The 17,869-nt window shown below is 40.1% G+C and overlaps 1 protein-coding gene across 1 annotated transcript in view; it reads right to left on the bottom strand.

Annotated features, from left to right (window-relative positions):
- MYO18B (myosin XVIIIB) overlaps positions 1-17,869 on the bottom strand; it is a 529,330-nt gene that overhangs the window by 381,528 nt on the left and 129,933 nt on the right. The window lies entirely within an intron of this gene.

Raw genomic sequence — 17,869 nt, 5'->3', positions numbered from 1 at the left:
CCTGGTTTAACTCATGAGACCGGGCTTTTAGAGAAGGCATCTCTTAATAATTGAGCACATGTACTCTGATCATGAGTCCTTGTTTGAGGCACTTTGAGGATGAATCAAGTTCTCAGATGGGATCTGATATCTATTCATGAGTTATTAGTATAAATTGGGTACCAGGTCGATTTCTTTATCATACCAAGAGACTGAGCAGTATCTATTGGGTGTCTCTAGTCATATAAGATTTGTTTGTTGTGTAGCCCTTATTTTTAAAATGCATTAATAAAATTGGTTTTAGGGAGTAGCATTTTGATAAATAATGAAGGAATTAGGTTACCAAACTAAGTAAATCCAAGTTTCTAAATCCTTCTGAATACAATTTACCCACCTCCTAAATTGATAAGGTATCCCACATATGATTTCCCTAATGTCTGCTATATCTACTGTACCCACAACTGTATGAAATAAAGCACATTTTTAATGCTTCGTTTTTATGCAAATAAATTGAAAAATCTGGGGTTTGGGCTGAACGTTAGCTTTATGAAACTTTGCTCCACTTTTTCTGGCACAAACAACGGGTCAAGGCTTCACCGTCTCAGCAAGACACATTTGTCAAGATGTCTAACACTTTACTACTTCAGGTCTGCCTTGACTTAGTTTTTAGACTACGGCAGATTCATCAACAGAGCATATGTCACATGCCGCACCTGAGAGAAATCAATACAACATAAGTTCGAATAGTGTGCCAGTATTAATAAATCATTCCCAATACTGCATGAGTTGTTTTACTATAAATGTGTAGAAATGTAAACCTATTTTTTTTGCATATGCCCTCTTTCATGCATACCAAAATCGTATTAGCTTCGACAGTGAAGCCTGACGCCGGTTGCTGTGATTTAGTTTACATTCTACTACTATTCTTGTCCGCTTTACTCAAATATATCTTACCGCCTACCGTTTCCATAGTACATTTGATATCACCTTCAACTATGTAACCATAACATTTACATAGTTATATAAAAACAGTAAGCACATTGATCTGTGACCCCAATATGTCCATGTTCCCTTTTCTAAAAGAGGGATTTTCCAAAAGTCTCTCGCAGATGCTGCAGCAGGCTGGGTTTAACAACAAAGAAAAATGTGTAACTGCAATCAATATATTTTAATGAAATGGATCGTGCTAGTAAACTCAAATCTGTGCTGCTATTTTAAGAAGTTAAAAGAGCTTTTAATGGGATTAATTGACAAGTCATCTTGTTGCAATGCTTGTTAAAAACAGACGTCTAGAAATTTTTGAAGCTTCCTCTACATAAAAGCCCCTTTTGTTTAATTAGCAGGTGCTTTGATTTAGCAGTTGAGTAAGTAAGATTTAAAACAATTACTTTTATGAATTATCTAATGTTCTATAACAGAAGTGCCACTAACCTTCGCGATTTGACAATAATTTCCGGGCTGAAGTTAAAAGTCCAAGAGCAGCCCAGCAAGTGACAGTAAATCCCAAGCAAAAGCATTGCCTATGTAATAACACCCTTAAAGGGGTAGTCTGAGTTGTAACATCTCTGCACAACCCCTTTCTCATGCACTAACATAATAAACTGTCATTTACTCACCTCTTCCTGCTCCTGTTGCCATGTGATGGTGCTCAGTCATCCGTTTCGGTCTCTGTTAACATCTGCAGTCCCGCCCAGTTTACAGGATGTCACAGGGGCTGCAGCCAATTACAGAGCTCATCATAATTATAAACATTTTTGTATTTACACTTATTAAAAAATGTTTCTATCCCCAGATATTTGAGGATTAATGTTACGATAGCATTGATTGTTGCTTCTTTTGAAGAGGCTCTCTGTGTTTGGTCCCCATCAGTAAATGTTTCAGTGACACTATCTCACTCTCTAGCCACTTTCTCGGCATGTCTTCTGACAACAGGGAGGATGAAGCAACTTCAGAAGCGGCCGATCACCACACCAGGGATCCCTCCCTTTACCCAGTGGAGCAGAGAAAGATGCAAGACTGAGCATGTGTGACCACCTTAGAATAATTACTGAGGTGGACACAGAATAGAGACATATGGTGGCGCTATTCTAATGCTAGCCCTAGAATATCTGGGGATTTAAATATTTTTTAAATAAGTGTAAATACAAAAAATGTTTAGAATTATTGGCTGGATTTAACTCTAAACAATATTTTTCATAGGATGACTATTTTAACCAGCAATCCATGGATAAATAGTTCCCTGCACAAAGAATCCACACAGTAATGTTAGATAGCAGAAAGCCACCATTAGTTTTTTTTCCACAACCTAAAACAACATCCGAGAGGGCACCATAAAAGCTACTAAGAATTCTATGGCTATAGTTATAGAATGGTGCCCCCCCCCCCCCCCCCTTTCTCCTCTTCTAGAAGTATTGTGCAAGTTGTAAACAGCATTATAAAACTTTTATGCCCCTTTTACATACAATGATTCTCAATTGCCAAAGTGAATGAGCTGATGACGTCATCACCAGCTTGTTCACTCTATGGCCACCTATTTAGACTGCACAATTCTCATTGAGAATCGTTCAGTACTCGCTCACTTGTCATTCAGTGCTTCACATTCCTATGTGAAACACTAAACAAGCAGTGATAAAACTGCCCAACAAGGGAATGAGTCTACCCTGATTTTTATGCAGGCTGAGACTGAATGACGATCGAGAACCTCACGACTCTCATTCCTCGATCAGATGCTGCCTACGTTTATACTAAACAGTTATCATTCAGTTTTGCTCATTTGTACAATTTTCTGAATGATAATCATTCGGTCTAAATGTAGCATTATAGTATCCAGATGAATAAGGTGACAATATCATAAAAACAAAGACACTAAAATATGTCTGAGGCTGGAACAAAGCCCTAAAAGAACATGATGATGCCTGAGCCTCACCAGTGATTGAAGTTCGCTTTAAAATTACCAATACTATTCAATTTATATCTCATTTTTCGGCAGAACCAAAGTGCATATCATTAATATATAGTTAGCACAGCAGGAGTCAATTATCATTGCAGCTAATTAACTGCAGAAGTGATAATATCATTCTTATTAAAACTGCCTCCCCAACTACTGTCCGCTCCGATAACACTGGGGGTGTGCATCGCAGATTGAGAAGCACTGATCTAAAACGTTCATTGATGGACATTTATTTCACTTCTGACCTTAAACCACCTCATTTAGTATAAGGATGAGCTGGTTTTAATTCTCCTAAGACTTCAGCCAGAGAGCACAACTACAACTCAGTAAACCCATCTAGTAGACAGATTCTATTCATTTGAAACCCAAAGAGATGCTGTAAGTGAACATACCTTTAACCCTTTTCAATCCAATTTTGGATTCAGCGTTTCCTAAAAGGCTTTCTCTTTTTGCTGTTATACAACGGTGCCATCTGCTGGCTAAAGCCAGTGTGTGCACCAGAGAGGCTCCGACAGCGGAGTGGCTCGCAATAGATGGTAAGAATACCCTGTCGGACGTCTTCTGACATTGGAGCTGTACAAGCTTCAATCAAAATGTAGGAAGACGTCAGACAGTGGATTGGAAAGGATTAATTATAAACTAGTTCTGCTTTTCACCTAAAAATGTTACTAACGCTAATTAAAAGTACCCCAGACTCATACCTACTATGTGCAGGTTTAAAACACTTTGTGGGCTTCAAAAAAAATTCTACATAAAATTGTAATGTACAAAGGGAGACCTAGTAAGAGGAAATTAGTATGGACCAAGCAAGTTATGAGATACGAATTAAAAAGACTCAATCTGATGTCTCAGCCAAGGCAATATGAAGTAATCACTGATTGAATCAACATTGATGTGATCAATTAGGAAACAACGTCATGTTTTTGTCTGGAGGAAAATGAATAATTTACTGTAAATATGGGCAGGTTTGGCACTGGTGTTGCACCACTAGGACAATAGGTTTGAATCTAAGCAGGACAACACTTGAATTAAGACTGTCTGTCCAAAAATATCCTTAGGACAATTCACTGTCTACAAAATTGGCCCAAGGATACAACATGTATGCATGCATGAAAAAGGGATAATTGATTATCTGCTCAGTAGGGACAAGCATGGGTAATGGCATTTTTTAGCATTTGCAATACTGTAGAATATGTCATCACAATGTAAAAACTGGTAAAAAAAAATAGGATGGAAGGAACACATTTAGTATAGATCAAAGAGGAAGCTTAATTGTATTCTGTACAAAATATGGTATAGAATCTAAATCTATGATGTTGACAGATGATAGCTTATACATGAAAGGGGTTGTCTCGTGAAGACAACTGCTTTACATATGCACTATGAAGACATATGGGCTTCATAGAGGGGGGTCCCCCAATCAAGACCTTCCCTCTGTAGGATTAGCTCAAGTTCTGGTGAATTTACATGGATAGCCATTCATTTGGCTGCGACTTCTCCTGGCAAAATGAGCGGTTTTCTAGGGAATACCGAGAGCGGGACACCATATGTTGCTGCAAACAGCCAAATTTTAAAAGGCATGTCTGATGAGACAACTACTTTAAGAACACATTGCTTACTTTTATGATTTGAGGGAGAGCTACTGTAGTTCAGATCTCCTGAATAAATCGCTGGAAGGTAAACTAATCCATGAAAGGTCAGGTATCCCTGTTCTTTTTCCTAAAAACAGATCCCCACTCCATAATGACCACCCTCAGCAGGTAATTGAGAACATGATAATCCCATTATTATTTTGTCCTCCAAGCAGTGCCATGTGACTTTCTACACAGAAATAATATAAAAAGTGATGTCACAGTAGTAGGATAATACTCACGCACTCACATAGTGATGTCACAATACAAGGATAATACTCACGCACTCACATAGTGATGTCACAGTAGTAGGATAATACTCAAGCACTCACACAGCGATGTCACAATAGTAGGATAATACTCACGCACTCACATAGTGATGTCACAGTAGTAGGATAATACTCACACACTCACATAGTGATGTCACAGTAGTAGGATAATACTCATGTACTCACATAGTGATGTCACAGTAGTAGGATAATACTCATGTACTCACATAGTGATGTCACAGTAGTAGGATAATACTCACACACTCACATAGTGATGTCACAGTAGTAGGATAATACTCATGTACTCACATAGTGATGTCACAGTAGTAGGATAATAATCACGCACTTACATAGTGATGTCACAGTAGTAGGATAATACTCACACAGACATTAACACAGTGATGTTACTGTCAGGCCTGGCCCGTTGGTCCATTTGAGTTCCAGATAATCCTGTGGTGAACCCAGGCTCTGACATATTAATGGGCCACAAACATTCAACAGAACATAACTCCATTTGGTGCTGACTTTAGAGCTAATCACTTGATACTAGAGTCTATTTCTTATATGATAACTCATAAATAAGCTACTACGTTTTATCAATGAGACATCCTATGTATTAAACGATAAATTCATTATTTCTATGAAATTAGAAGTAGATGTGCACATATTGTATGCAGATGGAGGGTGCACAGTACACTGATAATGCAAAAAATAATAATACAACAGTAGAGGCATAATGCACAAATTAAGGACATACCAAGTAATCATATTGCCCTATTCATTTTTTCTTCCGTGGTTAACCAGTAATATTGGTTTCACCATGTCTGTAGTTGAAGTTGATACAAGACAGAACAGTTAAATACTTTATATTTAGGATAATAACAGTACTTTGAGTATCAAATGCCTTGCAAACAATTATTTTACCTTGGAGTGTTTAGGTATAATTGAAAAGTTTGCAAACTTCAACAACTCTGCTTTACACAGCAAAAGTAAGGTCATAAAGCTAACTGATCAAAGTTATGGATTAGAAGTGGAAAGCGCGATCAATTGTAGACATCAAAAGTAGACAGCAAGCATTTTACGGGTTATGGCCATTGTTATAATAGATTACGTTAATAGACATATTTATCAGGCTGGGTTCACACGTGCCAGTAGCATCAGTAAAGTCACTTCTAATGTAAAACCTTACATTTTCTAGTTTGCTGAAAGTGTCTTATAATTTGGCCAGTGGAGGATTTTTATTCATATGCCTAATTTTTGGGTCTATTTATAAATATACACAAACCTCTCTTCTAATTTATGCTATATACTGTAAATCAATATAAAGAACCACTCTGATTTTCTTTTCAGTTCTAGTTTGGCTTTTGGTTCTGTCACCTGCCATTTTACCCCTGGTTTGGCTTTTGATCTAACACTTTGTTCAATTTCTGGTGCTACTTTGACTTCTGGCTCCAACAATGACTTTTGGTTTATGTGTCTTAACTTTCTGTTCTCTCCCAGAATAAAGTCTGAGGCAGTTCTGGTCTGTCTGTCTGTCTGTCTGTCTCTCTCTCTCTCTCTCTCTCTCTCTCTCCCCTGCCAGACAAAAAATTTGCTATTGACGCGTGGGGAGGGGCCAAAACAGGCACATCACAGTGGGGAGGAGCCAAAAACTGGGGTGGGGTCGAACTCGGCTTGACGCTCGTTCGAGTAACGAGCACCATCAAGTACGCTAATACTCGAACAAGCATCAAGCTCGGCAGAGTATGTTCGCTCAACTCTAATCATTATGTAACAAAGGCCATACTATGCAACTTTGCCATGCACAGGGGCCCATATATTTACTTACATTATCCAACCAAAAGTACACTAATTGGACACCTGAGCATATGTTAATACTTAGTCTGGCCTCCTTTGGCCCTAATGACATTGGAAACTGTCCATGGCATACTTTCTACTGTCTGATACATTTTAGCTAGTATTTCCCTTCATTCATCCTACAAATGTTTGCTGTTGAGCTCTCTCAAAGAAGATGCATCAGCCCATCTACAGTGGTGCAAGGTGTGTCATCATTGAACAGTTAAGCAATGGAAGAACATTCTAAGAAGTGATGATTCACACTACTCCATCTTCAAATCAGATCAGCGTCCATTTTCTTTGAGAGAACTCGCCAGACATTTGCAGGATGAATGGAGGGAAATACCAGCTGAAGTGTATCAGATGTTAGTAGAAAGGATGCCACAGAAAGTATCTGATGTAATTATGTCAAAAGAAGCCACACTAAATATTGACATATATAAATAAATACTAGAGATGAGCGCGCGTACTCGGAAAAGCACTACTCGCTCGAGTAATTTGCTTTATCCGAGTATCGCTGTGCTCGTCCCTGAAGATTCGGGTGCCGGCACGGAGCGGGGAGCTGCAGGGGAGAGCGGGGAGGAACGGAGGGGAGATCTTTTTCTCCCTCTCTCCTGCCCGCTCTCCCCTGCTCCCCGCTGCGACTCACCTGTCAGCCGCAGCGGCACCCGAATCTTCAGGGACGAGCACAGCGATACTCGGATAAAGCAAATTACTCGAGCGAGTAGTGCTTTTCCGAGTACGCTCGCTCATCTCTAATAAATACGTCTTTTGATTCTTGTTCAGGTGTCTAATTAATTTGGAAGGACGGTATATGTATGGCCTTCCATAAGGGGAATGGAAGTGAGACTGTGCGGGTTTCATGCTGTGACGTGAAGGTGGTCGTGAACAGGTAAGCAAGAGAACATTTTATACCATGATTAGCTTGGGCCCCTGACTATAAACAACACTGGATGAACTATCTGATGGATGGCCCTAATTGTCACTGCTTTTATTAACCCTTTCCAATCCACTGTCCGACGTCTAAAGACATTCTGATTGAAGGCTGTACAGCTCCGATGTTGAAAGACATCCGGCAGGGTATTCTTATTGTAGATTACTGGCGGCTCTGTTGTCAGGGGCCTCTTGGGCATGTCACATACCGCAGTACTGGCTCTAACCAGCAAACAGCACCATTGTATAATGGCAGAAAGAGAAAGCCCCCTAGGAAATCCTGAATCCAAAATTGGATTGCAAAGGGTTAATAACCATTATAGTAGTAATAATAATCTGCAGATAGAAGACAATATATAGTAGACTTTAAGAATTAATAACAATTATAGTAGTAATAATAATCTGCCGAGAGAAGAGAATATATAGTAGACTTTAGGAATTACTTTTCTAACCTTAAAAGAAGTTTCCAGTGTAAAGTAGCAACTAATTTCATGTGAGTTTGAGGTTGTACTAGTAGTTGAACCAGGAATGATTGATTTCACTGGCTATTGCATGGATATCAGCAAGCATAGTACATTTAGATGGAGGACTGACTCTGGATGACCCTGTAGTTTTCTACTTCATTTGCCACACTGAATTTAAGTGACAAGTCTGAGACAATGGTGAAGAAAGCAGAAGGGACAATGAGAAATGGATGCTATGCTTAATAATTAGTCTAGCAGAATATCTGTGCTCAATTCTGTACAGTGTTTATTCGTAAAACCTTAGCCCTGCTACAATATTAAATTATTTGCACTATGGTTTCATTGTAGGTGTGTTTGACAATGAACTGGAAGGGATTGAAACAAACTGTTATGTATGATTCAACATTGCCCTCAGTACATACTGAAAAACTACCTACTGTACATAAAATGTTTGCCATTGATAATGAATATTTTTATGTAGTAACACTTTGTTGAACACATTTGACTGTATTATTAAAGGGGTTTTCTGGGACCCAGATTCTGATAACTTATCCTCAGGATACATCATCAGTATCAGATTGGTGGGGATCCAACACATGAGACCTCTGCCGATCAGCTGATTGAAGAGGCAGTGGCACTTCCTCTCAGGCTTGTGATAACATGTTCATTGGTCACAGGGCCTAAGGGCAGCTCAGTCCCATTTAAGTGAATTGAATTGAGCTGTTATACCAGACACAGCCACTATACAATATACGGCACTGTGCCTAGTATGAGGTGAAGTGGCCACGGTGTAACCCCCGAATGGCAGGCCCCCTCTAATATGATATTGATGATCCCCTATCATGAAGATAGGCAATCAGTATCTTAATCCCAGAAAACATCTTTCAACAGAAATACATTTCCAATCATATAAGTCATCCCTGGCCTCTATAGCTATACTATCCTACTAAACACAGTAGAATTCCAAAAGTATATGAAAAAATTAATGCAATTACTTCTGGGACTACCTGATTGAATTTCTTCAGCTGTCCTGTGGTATTTTCAGATCACTGCTGTGTATGCAACTGTCAAGGATTATGTACAGCAGCTCCAATTTGAAGGAAGTCTCCAAAGAAATTCCATACTTTAATTGATGGCATATATACTATATGCGATTGCTACTACCGTGTTGCCCCGTGAATAATACCCTGTCTTATGTTAATTTTTGCCCCAAAAGAGGCACAGGGTCTTATTTTCAGGGGATGTCTTATTAATACTTACCTAGCAACCGTAGCGTGCGTCACTCTCGCTGGTTTGTGAAATTCCTTAGCTCCGCCGGGCATTTTTCACTCCTCAGTTACCAAGAGAACCTCACTTTCTGGTTGTGGCGTTCATAAATCCTACCTCCAGTAAGTGATGGCTCTGATTGGCCAGCCAGTGCTGCTCTAAGCCAATCAATGCAGTGCTCGCTAAACCAACAGGACAGCTGTGATTGGCTGAGAGCAGCGCTGCTCTCAGCCAATCAGTGCAGTGCTTGCTGAACCAACACGATGGCTGTGATTGGCTGAGAGCTACGGAACTTTGCAGACCAGCGGGAGGGACCAGGACCGTGCCTGATAGGTAATGTATTTATTTTTTTATGTAGTCTAGCTAGGGCTTATTTTTGGGGTAGAGCTTATATTTCAAGCCTCCCTGAAAATAGCCAAAACTCCGGGTAGGGCTTATTTTTGTGGTAGGTCTTATTTTTGGGGAAATACAGTATATGTCCTTAATACAGTATGTGATCATCATCTACATATGGTTTACACCAAACATAGTGCCACTCTTGTCCTTACATCCCATCTTGCATTGTATTTCAGCCACATTCAAGTAAATAAGCATTGAGAAGATGATGCTGTGTCTTAAAAAATCCATGGAACCACATAGATCCGAGCGGTAGCACCCACTGTAATAATATATTTACTGTATATCTTAGCAATCTGTTATTAAATAGGATATGTACATAACACCATTAAGTGTTTTAACATACTGTGCAAGTACTCTACTATACATATCTAACACATACATGTATCGAATATGTAAAATGTCGCACACGTAGATGATAGTGGTATAACTAAGAGCTCGTTTCTATAATAATAGAAGACAGCTAGAAATGCATGTCTTTAAGGGGTTTTCTGGTACTCTAATACAGATGACCTATCCTTTGCATAAGCCATGGACATCTGATCATGGTGGCCTTCCACTTCAGATCGCATTAATCAGCTGATTAAAGAGGCAACAGCAGTGCCAAGCCCTCTTCACTGCATACCAGGCACAATGCCGTACATTATATAGTGGCTGTGCCTTAAATGGCAGCTCAGTCCAATTTAACTAAATTGAAGTTTACAGCTCTTAGGCAATGTGACTGATGAATGTGATGTCATATGAGACGAGGCTGTGGCACTCACACGAGAGCAGCAGCCTCCCAAACTGCTTATTAATAGGGGGTTCCAAGGAGCAAATCCCGACTGATCAGATGCTGATAACCTACCCAAAGACAAGTCACCAGGGATAAGTCCTGGAAACCCCCTTTGAAAAAACATTGCGGTATCTGTACAGACAGTTCTTACACTACGTTTTCTGATAGTGTTTGGGCCACTGTAGTGGAAACACCTCCTTCTAAGAGTTTTAAATGTTTTTTTTCCCCTTAAAGTAAAAATGCTATTTTCTTTGAGGGACTGCTTTATTGTTATATGGCTGTCTTGTACATTTAATATAAATGTCTAAATAAATAAATATATTACCTTGTAATAAAATGATGATAAAATTTTGAATGAGTTGCTTGAGTTGGTGAGCAGAGCTCTCCAATGAGGACACCATGTGCCTCACAGTAGTTCCAGCAAGAATGTGTGCTTCTTGTCTGTCAGCTAACATGGGATGGCAATACCCCTTTAATCAACATGTCATTTTGTGATTACGCATTCCCTTTAAATCCTGTAAGTTGTAAGGGGAGTCTTTCATGGATCAGACTTGTTCTAGCAGATCCAACAGATGCTTGATCAGATTATCATCTGGGGAATTTGGAGGCCAAGTCTCTTTGTCATGTTCCACAAACCATTCCTGAACAATTTTTACAATGCAGCAGGGCACCTTATTCTGCTGAAAGATGCCACTGTCGATAGGGACAGCTTGTTGTGTCACTGTGCTGTGAAGAAGAAAAAGTAAACTCTTCTGCTAATTTTGGCCTGTCTCTGTGTATATAAAGAGGAACTCTGGACCACTTTCATAAATCCTAATGCCTGGTTTAGGCACAATGGGTTTCTAGTATGTATCACCTGATCGTGGTGGTAAAGAAATGCAGTAAGTGAACCAAACAAAAAATGTAAAGTCATGGAAAGACATAATCAAGGCAAAACAGGAACAATATCTACAAATTTATGAATAGAAGCCGCTGAAGGTGGAGAGCACTATGCAATACTATTGTCCAGAGTAAACTATGTTTATAGGTACATATTAATATATTAGGAAGCTGGAAAAGGCTCAAATAGTGGATAAACTTTACAATTTATCTAAAATCAGGAGTCGGCTAAGCAGGGCTGAGAAATTGCTATGGTATACTACAGCAAACATATGTCAAGAAAAACTTGTAACTGTTGCCAACAGCTTGATACATACACGGAAATAGGAAGTCTATACAATGCTTTGATTCATTTTGATGCACTTCTATGTATCAGCCAATTTGTAAGAGCATCCGAGCCCACTAATAGCCTAAAACACAGCAGCTGTCTTTCTAGATACCTCTAAACTGTCAGTTGAGACTTGGAGAGAATCTGAAATATGTGAAGAATAATTGGCTTACGTAGAGCAAATATGTTTTTCAAAATTTCACTTTGTAAAAAGTGTCGGACAACCCTCATTTTATAAAGAAGCGCAGTTTTTGTAGTTGGTTATATAATGACTTTTAGTTAAAAAAAGGGTTCCTTTCTATGAAACCAGGAGGGGGTAATATTAGTAGATTCCGAGCATGGAATGTATTGCGATGTTTTACACTGGGAAGATCATTTGAAAAATAAATAGATTTAGAAATTTAATTATTCCGTTTTTAACTATATTGTCATATAAAGTATAGTTAGAGCAATTGAGGCAAATAATATATTTCAGTCCCCTGCAGCAGTAGGGGCTTGAAATAAGTGTGTATTAAAATGAAGCTTGGCACCCCCTGCTCTGTTATCGATCCCCCTGCCTTCTGCCAAAGAGAGAAATGAAATGAAAGAAAACGTGGATAAAAAATGAATCAAAGCTAGGTAGGAAACAAGTCTCCGAGGAGGCCCTTTGAAAGCGCAGAACCTTTTAGGATTTGATAGACATCTCTTCCTGCTTTTCCTTTTTGACTCCCTTTGAAGTACCTCCCGACTCGCTCTATGCGCCGTCAGAAACTGTTTGGGACACTTCTTTGGCTTTTGCTTCCAGCTAGAAAAGGGACTTAACTGTCTAATTTTAGAGATGAGCCAGTTCCTGTACCCTCACCTGCCCAATTATGATTCTCAGCATAGTACAATGATATGACAGTAGATATGTAAGAAGCACATGAGGTGATGGCAGGGTTTTTTTCCTTTTTTTTTTTTTTATACGACCATCATACACTGGTCAGCGATAACATTAAAACCACCCGCATAATATTGTATAGATCCTCCTTGTGCTCTGACCAGTTGAGGCATGATCTTCACAAGATCTCTTAAGCTTAATGGCCAGAGTGAAAACTGCATGGCATTAGGATTTTTTTAATCATAGTGACATGGAAAAAAAACCCCAAAAAAACACAAAAATGTTTTATAAATATGTTTGAGATAAACAATTTAAAGCGGTAATCCCATCTCAACATTTCATGGCTGAGATGAGAAACTTGCTGCTTCCTGACCACCTCCCCAGGTCCTACAGAAACAGCTTAAAGCTGCCACCTCAGCTACTTCCGTAACACCTAGCAAGGTAGTCGGGAAATAGACGTGAGTTTCTAAACTCAGCCATGGAATGCTGAGATGGGAATATACTTTTAAACAAGTCATTTTTTGATTGCACGCTTCCTTTAAACCCTTTAAAGGAGTTGTCCCGAGCCAAAACCGCAAAATTTTAAATCTGCACATTCCCCCAGTCACCCCCCGGCATAAAGCAGCCCTTTAAACCATTTAAAAACCGCTTCCTACTTACTGTTGAGATGAAATAATAACTTATAAAGTTCAGCAGCTAAGATGGCGCCTGTGTTGTCCCGTCCCACGGTGCATCGTGCTTCCAGGAGGCCTTCATGCGCTCCAGCAGCAGCGGCGTTCTGGCTCTGCCCCCTTGTACGCGTCATCGCGTAGCTCCGCCCCCATCACATGTGCCGATTCCAGCCAATCAGGAGGCTGGAATCGGCACATGTGACGGGGCGGAGCTACGCGATGACGCGTACAAGGGGGCGGAGCCAGAATACCGGCTCGTGACGGAGCGAAGAGATGGCAAAAGACCCTTCTGCGCAAGCGCGTCTAATCAGGAGATTAGACGCTGAAATTAGACGGCACCATGGAGACAGGGACGCTAGCAACGGAACAGGTAAGTGAATAACTTCTGTATGGCTCATATTTAATGCACGATGTATATTACAAAGTGCATTAATATGGCCATACAGAAGTATATAACCCCACTTGCTTTCACGGGACAACCCCTTTAAGTTTCAAGGGGAGTCTTTCATGGATCAGACTTGTTCTAGTAGATCCCACAGATTATCATCTGGGAAATTTGGAGGCCAAGTCTTTTTGTCATGTTCCACAAACTATTCCTGAGCAATTTTTGCAGTGTCGCAGGGCACCTTATCCTGCTGAAAGTTGACACTGTCAATATGGAATACCATTGTCATAAAGAGCTCTATTCGGTCTGTAGCAATGCTTAGGTAGGTGATACATGTCAAAGTAACCTTCACATGAATGCCAGGACACAGAGTTCCCAGCAGAACATTGCCCAGGGTATCACACAGCTTCCTCTATCCTGTCTTCTTCCCATACTGAATCCTAGACATACACAGTAAATTTCTGAACAGTCCGTAAAAATAAGAAACTTTTTTTCCAGTGTCTGTGAAAAAAAATGATGGCAGAAACACATCTCAAAAAATCTGGGCCAGGGCCATGTCAACTATTGTGTAGCATCCCCTCTGCTTTTTACAACAGCCTGTAAACATCTGGGAGGTGAGGAAACCAATTGCTGGCATTTTGGGAGAGGAATGTTGTCCCATTCTTGTTTGATGTAGGATTCTAGCTACCCAACTGCCTGGAGTCGTCTTTGCCCGATTTTTCATTTCATAAGGCGCCAAATGTTTTCTATTGGTGAAAAGTCTGGATTGCAGGAGGCCAATTCAGCACATGGGTTCTTCTTCTGAAAAGTCCACAGAGCCCAGCGTTAGTGGTTTCCAAAAATAATTTCACATTTTGATTCTTCTGACCACAGAATAGCTTTCTATTTTGCCTCAGTCCATTTTAAATTAGCTTTGACGCAGAGAGAACATGCTGCTGGTGTTTTGGGATTTTGGTGATATATGGCATCTTCTTTTCACACGTTGGTGATCCTCGGACCATCTTTGCTTCTGAGAGACTCTGCCTCTTTATAATGCTTTTCTTTTACATACATTCATGTAACTTAGTAGAAAATTGACCTTCCAATTGTTTTTCATTAGTACCACTTATTTTTCCAGCCTTTTGTTACCCCTGTTGCAACTTTTGTAAGATGTGTTGCTGCCATTGATTTTTTAAATAAGTTAATTTTTTAAAAATGAATTGGAAAAATGTCTCACTTTCAGCTTCTGATATAATAATAATAATAAACTTTATTTGTATAGCGCCAACATATTCCGCAGCGCTTACATAGACAGGGGGGAATACAGAAAGACAAAAGTACAAACATTACAGAACCACGGTTACATATAGTAATCAGTTGATGGAAACAATAGGGGTGAGGGTCCTGCTCCAATGAGCTTACATACTACAAGTAATGGGGTGATACAGAGGGTAAAGGGGCTGGAGATGTGCCCGGTATGGCGAGGTGGAGAGTGAGCGATGCTATACACATAGACAATGGTCAGACATTTAGCCGTGTGACGGCAGAAACGGTGTGACTGCAGGAGCGGTTTATAATGGCTAGCAGGGATTGCAGTCAGTAGGTCAGGGAGCATGTTATCAGGCGGAGTACAGAGAGGTTTGTTTAGGGAATGCGGTATGCCTCCCTGAAGAGGTGCGTTTTTAGAGCACGCCTGAAGTTCTGCGAGTCCTGGATTGCTCAGGTAGCCTTTGGTAGTGCGTTCCAGAGGACCGGTGCTGCTCTGGAGAAGTCTTGGAGGCGGGAATGAGAAGTTCGAATTAAAGGGGCACTCTGTCTGGTTTCATTAGCAGATATGTGTTCTATGTTCTATTGTGAATATAATATGGTTATATGAGATTTACAAATCATCGTATTCTTTTTCTCATTACATTTATTTACATTTTACACAGCATCCCATTTTTTTTAGAATTAGGGCTGTATCTTATTCATTTAAACCACTGTACATTCTGGGCTTAGAAGTCCAGTGGATGGTCCTATCAGTGACTGACAGTTATTTCTCCATGAACAGTCATACATGGGAGGCTGTCAATCACTAATTAACACAGGGCTCCTAAGAATAGAATAATCAGGGATTTAAATGAAAGAAATACGGTTATAATGAATCTTTTTCCACTAAACTATATATCATTCTGCTCAGCTTCTTCTCCATACAATGTTGTCTACCGATGGGACTACGCATACAACATGACAGGTTCCCTTTCGGCTGCTAATTAGAGATGAGCGAGCACCCAAATGCTCGGGTGCTCGTTATTCGAGTCGAGCTTTTCTTAAAATTCGAGAGCCCTACTCGAGTAATGAACCCCTTTGACTACAATGGGAGACTACGCAAACAACATGACAGGTTCCCTTTCGGTTGCTAATTAGAGATGAGTGAGCACCCAAATGCTCAGGTGCTCGTTATTCGAGTCAAGCTTTTTGTAAAATTCGAGAGCCCTACTCGAGTAACGAACCCCATTGCCTACAATGGGAGACCACTGGGTGCCGAGTGTTTCTTTCTCTCTCTCTCTCTCTCTCTCTCTCTCTGTCTTTCTCTCTATCTCTCCCTCTCTATCAAAACATCTCTGCCCTCATATGCATGCACTATGCACCACTACACACTATGCCTCACACGCACTCATCATCACCATAGCATCTACAGAAAACATCATGCCTCACATTATCTACATCCACACAAGTGGTGCAAAGTTACCTCTCTCAATCAAAGTCTGATTGTTCTCAGTGAGAGAAACCAAGTAATCTTGTAGATATGACACCTTTTAATGGCTAACAAAAATACATGATGTTACATCAAGCTTTCAGGTCTTCAATTAATCCTACATCAGGCTAAAATAAAGGATCTGACGAAGCCTAATGAAGGATCGATAGAAGACCCGAAAGCTTGCTGTAACATTATGTATTTTTGTTAGCCATTAAAAGGTATTATATCTACAAGAATACTTGGTTTCTCTCACTGAGAACAATCACACTGTGCTCTACTGGCTAACACTGTACCAACCCCCCTTTTTTTCGTTCTCTCTCAATCAAACACACAAGCCACCACCGTAAAATGTACAGTTTTTCAGCAATCGTCTGTTGAGGTCCCACAATGAAGGTTTCATGAAGTGGCGAAATGTTGATTTAATAAATTTCAACTTAAGTTCTGTGAAATCCTGGTACATCCTTGAATGTATAATAACAAAGAGGAATGCTGAGAGGCGCAACTGTAGAGGAAGAGACAAAGCAATCGGCTGAACTTGAAACCAATGAAATTAGAGGTAATTATTTCTATAGAAATCAATCAATGTAAATCCATTTAATTCATTCTAGACATTTCAAAAAACACAAAAAACACACCAAACCACATTTTTGTACAGCGTTTAGCGCTGCCTTTTCAGCGCAGTGCTAAACGCTGTACAACACTCCCATTAATTTTAATGGGGCTGTTCACACAAGTGTTTTAGGCCATGCATCGCCCATTGAAATGAATGGGCAGCGGTTTCAGTGCTGCCGAAAACGCGGAACAACTTGGTACTGCGTTTTTGGCAGACCTAAATGCCCTTGCTACACTGTCTGAGAGAAAAAAAATCAATATACTCACCTAGCAGGTGCTGTCGGTGTCCTGGGTGCTGCTCTCCACAGCTCTGCGCAGGCTTGTCAAGCCGGCAGAGCATCTTAATAGTGATGGGGGATTGAAATCCCCCGCCTCCAGCAAGAGATTGCTCTGATTGACAGCCTGCATAGCCAATTACAGCCAGCGCTGGATGCTCCAATCACAGCCGTCCATCTATGAATGACTATGATTGGAGCAATCCATGAATGGCTGTGATGTCAGCAGCGAGGACTAACGTGGACTAGCAGCTGCCGGCAAAACTAGAAGCAAGCAACGAAAGAAGAGGCAAGATTTTGCACTGAAGAATTGGCAAAACTGGAAGGCGACGAAAGTAGAGGTATAACTGTATTTGAAATACCCAATGCCTTTGTTTTATAACGAGCGTTCCTCATTCCACTAAATAAAAGTCTTCAGACACAAATCAAATGAATGAGACATCATTACAAATGGTGATGCCAACCATTTAGTATGCTAATGCTTGTAAAGTAGCTAGGATTATTATGGCCATTCTAACATATTTGGCTACAGTAAGATATAGAGCAGTTTTAGTTGCTTTGTGATACACCTTACTCCATTAATACACTGTAGCTGCATTGTGAACAGACAGGAAAAAACAAAGCAAGATCCATATTGGGTCA

The sequence above is a fragment of the Eleutherodactylus coqui genome, chromosome 5 (assembly GCF_035609145.1).
Source record: "Eleutherodactylus coqui strain aEleCoq1 chromosome 5, aEleCoq1.hap1, whole genome shotgun sequence".
Lineage (NCBI taxonomy): Eukaryota > Metazoa > Chordata > Amphibia > Anura > Eleutherodactylidae > Eleutherodactylus > Eleutherodactylus coqui.
This window is presented reverse-complemented; position numbering and strand designations above follow the sequence as displayed.